Source organism: Cibotium barometz, chromosome 53 (genome assembly GCF_041138505.1).
Source record: "Cibotium barometz isolate CiBa-2024 chromosome 53, ASM4113850v1, whole genome shotgun sequence".
Lineage (NCBI taxonomy): Eukaryota > Viridiplantae > Streptophyta > Polypodiopsida > Cyatheales > Cibotiaceae > Cibotium > Cibotium barometz.
The window spans coordinates 10,993,911-11,003,089 of NC_141098.1; the positions used below are offsets into that span (position 1 = coordinate 10,993,911).

Sequence of the window (9,179 nt, forward strand, 5' to 3'; positions counted from 1 at the left end):
TCTTGGATCAAACCGAATAAAAAAGGAACCAAACCGAATAAAAAAAGAACCAAACTAGGTCCAAATCTGGTCCAAATTCAACCAAACTAAATCTGGAAAATTCTAGAAATCAATTGGTCTTGGTTAGAGCCTCCCTCTCCTATAAATAGAACCTGAGCCCTTTGTAAAAAAATAGGATAATTATACTATGCCAGAATTATGTTGAAATAATGATAATTTTTACTATTCTCTAAAATTCTCTCCAAATTGAAGAAATTGGAGCTTCCCTTCTTCTTTAATCTCCATTGGTGGCTCTATCAGCATACCAAACCAATTGATTGGTTGGGGGCCTCTACCGTGATCAAAGAATCAAGAAATTTGTAAGGTAAAGTGTGAATTTTGATCTTTTTCCATAATTTCTCAATGTTTCTCTCTTCTCAACCCCTCTCAAGCTTGAGAAGCTTAATTGGAATGGCTTTTTAATGCTATTGAAGTTAATTGATGAATGGAAGTAAGGAAATACATAAATTTCCATGTATGCTTAATTTTTATGGTTTTTTAATGATTTTTGTCTTCTCTAAATTGAATATGGTGTTATGCCTCATTGAAAAAAGGCATTCCGATGCATAAAAGAAATTCTTTTATATTAAAGGAGTGATTTTCATCATAAATGATTTGTATGCATAAACATATGCATAAAAGATATTTTTTTATATTAAAAGGGTGATTATATGCATAAAAGAAATTCTTTTATATTAAAGGAGTGATTTTTATCATAAATTATTTGTATGCATAAACATATGCATGCATAAAAGATTTTTTTTTATATTAAAAGTGTGATTTTCATCATAAATGATTTATATGCATAAATAGATGTATAAAAGAAATTCTTTTATATTAAAGGAGTGATTTTCATCATAAATGATTTGTATGCATAAAAGATATTTTTTAATATTAAAAGTGTGATTTTCATCATAAATGGATTTTATGCATAAATTAGATGCATAAGAGAAATTCTTTTATTCTAAAAGTGTAATCCCTACTAAATTGGATTTATGCATGAAAAGATGCATAAAGAATTTATTTTAATCCAAAAGTGTTATTTTCATCAATTTTGATTTTATGCATAAATAGATGCATAAAGAGTTTTATTTTTAATTCAAAAGAGTTATTCTTATCAATTTTGATTTTATGCATAGAAAGATGCATAAAGAATTTTATTTTTAATTCAAAAGAGTTATTTTCATCAATTTTGATTTTATGCATAGAAAGATGCATAAAGAATTTTATTTTTAATTCAAAAGAGTTATTCTTATCAATATTGATTTTATGCATAGAAAGATGCATAAAAGATTTATTTTTATTTCGAAGGTATTATTTTCATTGAAATTAAATTTATGCATAGTTAGATGCATAAAAGATTTTTTTTTATTTTAAAAGTGTTATTCTTATTAAAATGGAATTTATGCATAGTAAAATGCATAAAAGATTTATTTTTATTTTGAAAGTGTTATTCTCATTAAAATGGAATTTATGCATAGTAAAATGCATAAAAGGTTTATTTTTAATTCGAAAGTGTTATTTTCCTTAAAATTGAACTTACGCCTAAATAAGATGCATAAAAGGATTTTTATAAAAGTGTTATTCTTACTAAAGTTGTCTTTATGCCTAATTAGATGATGCGTAAAGAATCTTTATATCAAAAAAAATTTAGAATTCTCTTACATTCAATAAATAGATGTGATGAGATGTGATAAGAATCAGATAGATGTAAATGGATGGATGGAAGTGATATGAATCAGATAAACGTAAATGGATGTATGAATGTGGATATGGATGTGGATGTATGGATGTGGATATGGATGTGTATGTATGAATGTGGAATGTGGATATGGATGTATGGATGTGGATATGGATGTATGTGGATATGGATGTATAAATGTGGAATGTGGATATGGATGGTGGATGTATGAATGTGGATATGGATGTGTATGTATGAATGTGGAATGTGGATATGGATGTATGGATTGGCTCATGAGAAATGCATGTAAACTTCTCTCGAGGGGAGACTGAAACGCGGTGGTCTTCTCGAAAGAAGGCTCCATGGTTAAAAGAACACGGTTCTTTGGCTTCCTGGTTAATTTATGGCAAAGGGGTATTGAGTGCTTAAGATGGAGCGACAGTCCTGGGAATTGGGGGGTTGCTTCGCTTAGGGAGTTGCTGTGGTTCAGTAGGGCTAGAGCATGACTATCGATGGCCAAAGAGAAAAGAGAAGGAGAAAGCAATGTGTAGCAAAGGGCTTCCTCAACTGGTCTGACCTATGGAACTGCCATACGCGAAACCCACTGAGCAGGCTAAATTGATTGAGAATGGTCTTGACCGTAACCAAGCTAACTCGCTGATCAACAAAACGGAGGAGTGCTGGGCAAACTAGCCCACTAATAGCTTCCCGAATAGAATGAGATGGTGGCATAGCTAGAGGCCCCTAGCTCTACTAACCTCCAAAAATTAGACTGTGACCTTCTCAGAGGAGAAAGACTCCCCCATTCAATGTAGATAGGATGTTCATTTGCAGAGGCAATGGGCTAAGTGGATACAATGGGCCCAAGCTGCAGTTGACAGGCACACATCGAAGGAGAAATAAAAGAGAAAGAACCGACTACAAGTGAGAGAAAATTGCCAATGAAAAGAAAGAATCCGCGATGAGTAGCGTAGAGAGAGTGAGAAGAAATCTGGCGAAGAGAGAGAGAGAGAGAGAAGATATGAAAAAAATCTCAGGCAACAACGGAAGCGTGTAAAGGAAAGAAGTGTAAAATTTTTAATAAAATAAAATAAAGTTAATGAATTAAAGAATCTTCCCCACATTGTCCACTATAGATTTTCTCGACTTTGAAGCTTTCCAAATTTTGAAACTAGAAGGATAATGCTGAAAACCTTCTCATTCCATCCATACTATTGGATTTTGGAGAGAGTGAAGGAATCAAAAAGTGGTTTTTAGTGGTTTTTGCTTGCATAGAGGTGGTTTTTGGAGAAAAGGTGACATAAATCCGTAGCCCTTGATCTAATGGTCCACAAAAAACACATAAGCCATTCAATCCTTTGCCCAAAGGTTTACATGCCCTTGCCTTCTTTATCCTTTGGATTTTTGTGAGCTTCTTCCTTTCTCCAAAGTTATTACATCCTTCACTTCATAATCAAATTCTTGAGAGTGTCCCAATTCTTTGGCATTCCCATGCAAGTATTTCTTCTTTATTTGAAGCTCTAGTATTTTCTAAAAAATCAAGTCATTGGCCTTCTCTCCAAAATAATTGTGTAAACTTTGCTTTTGAATTTTTCTTCAAAAATTTTTCTCCTTGAGTATTTTCCAAAGCTCTTACACCACTGTCAGGACCTTTATGCCACTTGGAGAAGAAACTCTAAATCTCAAGCACAAAAATTAGAGCATAACATATACTTGCACAAGTCAAAAGCATAAACTTTAATAAACAAATTAAATAAACAAGAGAGATAGAGAATAAGAAAGAGATCACCATTGTTGACACAAGATTGGGTTTGAATGAGTGTGTCCCTTGTGCCATTAACCCATATTTATATGTATTAGAAAATCTTGCTTTTCAAAAAGATAACTCCAAAAACAAAGCTCAAGTGCTTTTGAGTTTTTTAGCGTAAAAGCTCTACAAAAGTATAACAAGTTACAATTAAAAAGTCTTGGACTTACTAAAAGTATAAAATACTAATTTGTATGTACAAAGGTTTGAGACCTTAGCCTTACAAAAACATTAATACTAAAATATGAAACCATAAAAGGTGTGCACATGTTTTTCAAAATATCTCAAAGTGGTCCAACACATGTTCCACCCATGATTAACACATAATCCACTACTCAAACATCACCTACATCCAAAATAATATTAGTCAGTGCACACAACTAATTAAACACATTAATCCTGACTATATCATACGAGCATATATAGTTGATTAAACACATTAATCTTGATAAATATTTTACCAATGCACACAACTACTTAAAGACATTAATCCTGGTAGATATAAATAAAAAGTGCATCCAAAATAAAATATCCTAAAATTAGATAATGGGCATCCCCATAGAGATTATGACTAACATGTCGACAACTAGATAAATCTCATCATCCTACATCAATGGCAACTTGCAAAATTAAAATAGATATGGAGACGACTTGGTGAACCAGATTGGGCTCTAATGAAATGCTGACGTTGGACGGCTAGTTCTTGCATGGCTATGAAATGCTGACGTTGGACGGCTAGTTCTTGCATGGCTATGAAAGTATGGCTTATTATACCAAGTCTTGCGAGAGAACTAATCAATGATGACAAAGGACATCTCCTTGACTTTTTCACACTATTTCTAGTCTTTTGAGGGACGCAGGTTCATAGGAAAGTGCCGCAGCCCCAATATCAGTTCGGGCTCATTCAACAGGCGCTCTCCCCCCCATGTTATGTAATTGGGGCGACTAAACCCACAGCACACTCCGGCCCCTTTGTAATATATATATAATTAATTGTCCCTTTCCGAGACGAGTATCCACAGCTTCTTCCCGCAGTTTCACGGCCTTCCGCCAACCGCTTGCGGAGCGTCTCAGACCATCTACTTGCCTTCAATCTCTGAGGTAGTGCGTGTGTGGGGAGAGAGAGAGAGAGAGAGAGAGAGATTTCTCTCTGCAGCTTTTACTCATTGTTTTCTCTCGACCTTCTGTGGGATTTAACAGCACTTCGTCTCTTCAAGAAGACAATGGCTTTTCTTCAGTTGAAGGGATCGGTTACCGCCATGGCCTCTTGCATTGCCCTCCTTGTGGTGGTGTTTGGTATCCTGAGCGGTGAAAGCGTGATGGCTCAGAGTGGATCCTCCCCTGCGCCATCCCCAGCATCTTCAGGCGCAGCTGACTATATGGCTCCAATGGGGTTCGCTGCAATAACGGCCTTTCTCTCGCTTCTCGTTGGTGCCATTTTGAGCTAAACCAACCACGCTTCTGCGATATGCATAAGTATAATAAGGCTGTAGTACGACTCTCTCCACATTTGTACACATTTCATTATTCATCCCCTAATCCTTATCTCCACACATGTATTTACAAACATTGAGTCCTTATACCATTTGAAGACTTGTCTCTCCTCATGGATTGGATAAGCGTTTGAAATAAAATCGATACCAATTTAAACTTATTTGATGAGCTCAACCAATTTTGTTCAATCTATGGGAACATCTCAATGGAGTAAATCATTGTTTCCACTCTTATTATAAAGCTTGAATGTTTGAACGCAGTTAAGTAAATCATCGTTTCCACTCTTATTATAAAGCTTGAAAGTTTGAACACACTTATCACCTGAAGAGTGATTTCAAAGTGACACATATTCAAGAGAGAGCCCAACTTTGCATAAAATGATATACACAACAAGTGTGTTTCTTTATTTCATGGTGTTGTGTTCACATCATCAGAAAACAAATTCTTGATGATCTCTGATCTTCTTTACACACGTAGTTGCAACCATACATTTGAGTATTTTGATGATAATTCAATATAACTTCAAACAATTTTTAGTGTTATGTAAACTAATTCTAATTACGAAAGGGTCTCTTTTATTAAAACTCCATCACACTGAAACGATGCCATAAACAAATCCTTACGCATTGGTTAGATTTCTCAAAATTAGTGTATCCTATCGTGATCTCTCTTTCGATATTCTCCACTTATGTTTGATTTAATCTAACATGTTGGAAACATAATATAACTCAAAACATCAATGCAATTTTGTCATGGCCAAATTCTAATTATTTTTTCTAATAAGTTAGCATTATGATATATATGTAAACATATTTATCAAGTTTTTAGACTTTATGCATGTTCTTTGATCTCTTTCAACTTGTTATGCCTTGAACCACATCCTAATAACGGAAGATCGTGTAGTTTCTATGGGTCCATCTAGAAAGAAACAAGAGAATGTTATATTCTCGTCGAAGCATTTGGACTACTATGTGAAGTACTATGGAAGAGTATGGGAGACACCATGGGAACCTCACTCTTAAAACCCCATATCAGGTGTGTGAAAGGTACTAAAAATAGGTCTATATACATGCGTTTTGGGAACATACACATCATTTTGTATGCATTCTTTCCAATACACTACCACAACTAATAAATAGGACTACCATTTCCTGTATGTATACATTACCAACTAATAAATAGGACATCTAATTTTTATAGCAGGAATATACATATCATTTCCTATTTTTGGAAATGCATGTCATTTCATGTATGTATACACTACTACCACTACTATAAATGTAATATTTAAGAGGCATAATCTAAAATTGGTCTCTTGTGGAACTCAAGTAATATCATACATTTTTTCAGTACTTTGAGGCTACTCATAGCCATCTATGGGTACTCATGGCTAGCCACCTATGGGTACCCTATGAGTATTATGTTTGTTTGATTTCTCAAAAATAGTTAAATCTATGATGATGTTTCTTTTGATCGTCTCCACTCATGTTTGATTCAATCTCATGTTAGAAACATAATTGACATCAAAACATCAAGAGAATCCTTGGACATGGATACAACTTGTTATATGCCTTCAGCCATGTTGAAAGAAACAAGACAATGTTATACTCTCTTCAAAGAGTATGGGCTTATTTATGAAGTACTATGGAAGAGTCTGGGCTATTCATAGCCTTCTATAAGTACTATATTTGGTTTTGATTTCTCAAAAACAGCTTATTCTATGATGATCTCACTTTTGATCTTCTCCACTCATGTTTAATTCAATCTCTCTTTTGATCCTCTCCTCTCATGCTTGATACAATCTCATATTATTCTATGATGATCTCACTTTTGATCTTCTCCACTCATGTTTAATTCAATCTCTCTTTTGATCCTCTCCTCTCATGCTTGATACAATCTCATATTATGTTGGAAAGATAACAAGGGAGTCGATGTATAAATTATAAATTATATTTCAAAATATTTATCAAATTTTTAGAGTTTCTGCATGTTCTTTGATATATTTCATCTTGTTTTGCCTTGAACCATCTAGCCTAAGAAACAAGATAATGTTATACCCTCTTCAAAGCATATGGGCTACTATGGAAGAGTATGGTCTATTCATAGTCGTAAATGAGTACTATGTGAAGTACGCATTACATGTATTATGCACATCACCTTTCATACTACATCACCTTGCCATGTCAATCCATATGTGCCACATCATTAGGCCATTTGAGAGTAACCTATAAGATGCATATGTCATACATGTAACTACCTATTAAGACTAAATAAAAAAACATATACTAATCTTATGATATGATATGATGGGCATATGGATGTGATACCCCCATCAAGTGGCTTGACCTCCATATGATATGATGGGCATATGGATGTGATACCCCCATCAAGTGGCTTGACCTCCATATGGATGCGATACGTGTAGCTAGATATTAAGACTAAATAAAAAGCCATATACTGATCTTATCTTATGATATGATGAGCATATGGATGTGATACCCCCATCAAGTGGCCTGACCTCCACTATCAAGACTATTTCATCTTTGCATGTGTCACCATCCTAGCATGTCCCATGTAGCATGGTTTTGTCATTGACGCTTGCTTTCTCAAGAAGCACACAAACAAAAAAAGGGGGGATAGCTTAGTTGCTAAAGCTTGGGATCTTGTAGCCCATAATGTAGTGCAATGTATTTTTATAAACATGTATAATGTCCCACTTCATCAGCCCTTTTTTCATTATCTCGGGTGTGGTGTTAACGTTTTAAATTTGAGCCTTTACTTTGGCAAAGGGGAAGGAAACAAAAGTAACTTGTAAACCTTTTTTTGCAAGATTATTTAGGGAAAACACGAGAAAGGACAATATTTCTTTGTACCCTTTACTTTCTATTCACCACCCACTCAAGGCTATTTAATGGGCACAAAATCTAAGGGATGATCTTTTGATTACCTAAAGAAGAACAATTACGTTGACCTTATAATATCTTTAAGATAAGGGGGATCACAATGCTCAGGAATTGAACATTTGGGTTCAGTCTCACTTAAACAAAGGCAACCATATATTTACTTTTGAAATTTGATAAAAAAGAGCTATTCAATTTAGAGGTTTTATGGTTTTTTTCAAGGGTGTCCAACATATGACCCTTTTTTTAATGATTAAAAAAAAACAAGGTGAATACATCTTTGTTTTTGCGAAATTTTTCATGCCTTTTTACAGAGGATTATACAATTTTTTCTGTGCGAGAACTTTTCACACCTTATTTCTAAACGCTATTGGTTTTGGTTACTTCCAAAACCTCTTACGGGAGCTTATGGAAGCAGTGACTCAATTTCAAGTCCTTGGGCATAGGTTTAGCCTTTTGGATTAGGCACGATTGACACTCATTAGAGAAATATTTATGACGACTTATTTTGACGACTTATTTTATGGTTGAGATCTTCCCTAAAATAAAGCGTTCTTATTTTGTGGTTGAGATCTTCCCTACCCCTAACCATGGCGACTTAGGAAAAGGTGCTTCTAATGAAATGCTGACAATTTTACAACACTTTGTCTATAAGAAAACAATGGCTTTTCTTCAGTTGAAGGGATCGGTTTACCACCATGGCCTCTTGCATTGCTCTCCTTGCGGTGGTGTTTAGTATACTGAGTGGTGAGAGCGTGATGGCTTAGAGTGGATCATCCCTTGTGCCATCCTCAGCATCAGGCGTTGTTGATTATATGGCTCCTGTGAGCTTCTCTATAGTAATGGCCTTTCTCTTGCTTCTCATTTGGTGCCATTTTGAGCTAAAACAACTACGCTTCTTCCATGTGTATAAGTATAATAAGGCTGTAGTAGGACTCTACACATTTGTATACATTTCCTTATTCATCCCCCTAATCCTTCATCTCCACATAAGTCTAATCCGTTTGTATACATTTTTGATGGGGGAAGAGAGATAGGATTTTCTGTGTAAAATCTTAAATGAGGATAAAAATGATTTGTAAGGTTCAGTAGTTTATAGGTTACTTGGTTGTACTCAAGTTTTTTGAATAATTTTTGGGGTAATATATATAATTATTATTGATAATTAAAAAAACATTGATTCCTTAAACCCTTTGAAGACTTGTCTCTACTTCCAAATTCATCTCCTCGTGGATTGGAAAAGAGTTTGAAATCAAAT

At 34.5% G+C, this 9,179-nt stretch overlaps 1 long non-coding RNA gene across 1 annotated transcript; it reads left to right on the forward strand.

Moving 5' to 3' along the window:
- The first annotated feature begins 4,443 nt into the window (after positions 1-4,443).
- Positions 4,444-5,181, forward strand: LOC147608282 (uncharacterized). Its single transcript, XR_015264461.1, has 2 exons — positions 4,444-4,628; positions 4,728-5,181. It is a non-coding gene; the product is annotated as an uncharacterized LOC147608282 (long non-coding RNA).
- Positions 5,182-9,179: the final 3,998 nt, after the last annotated feature.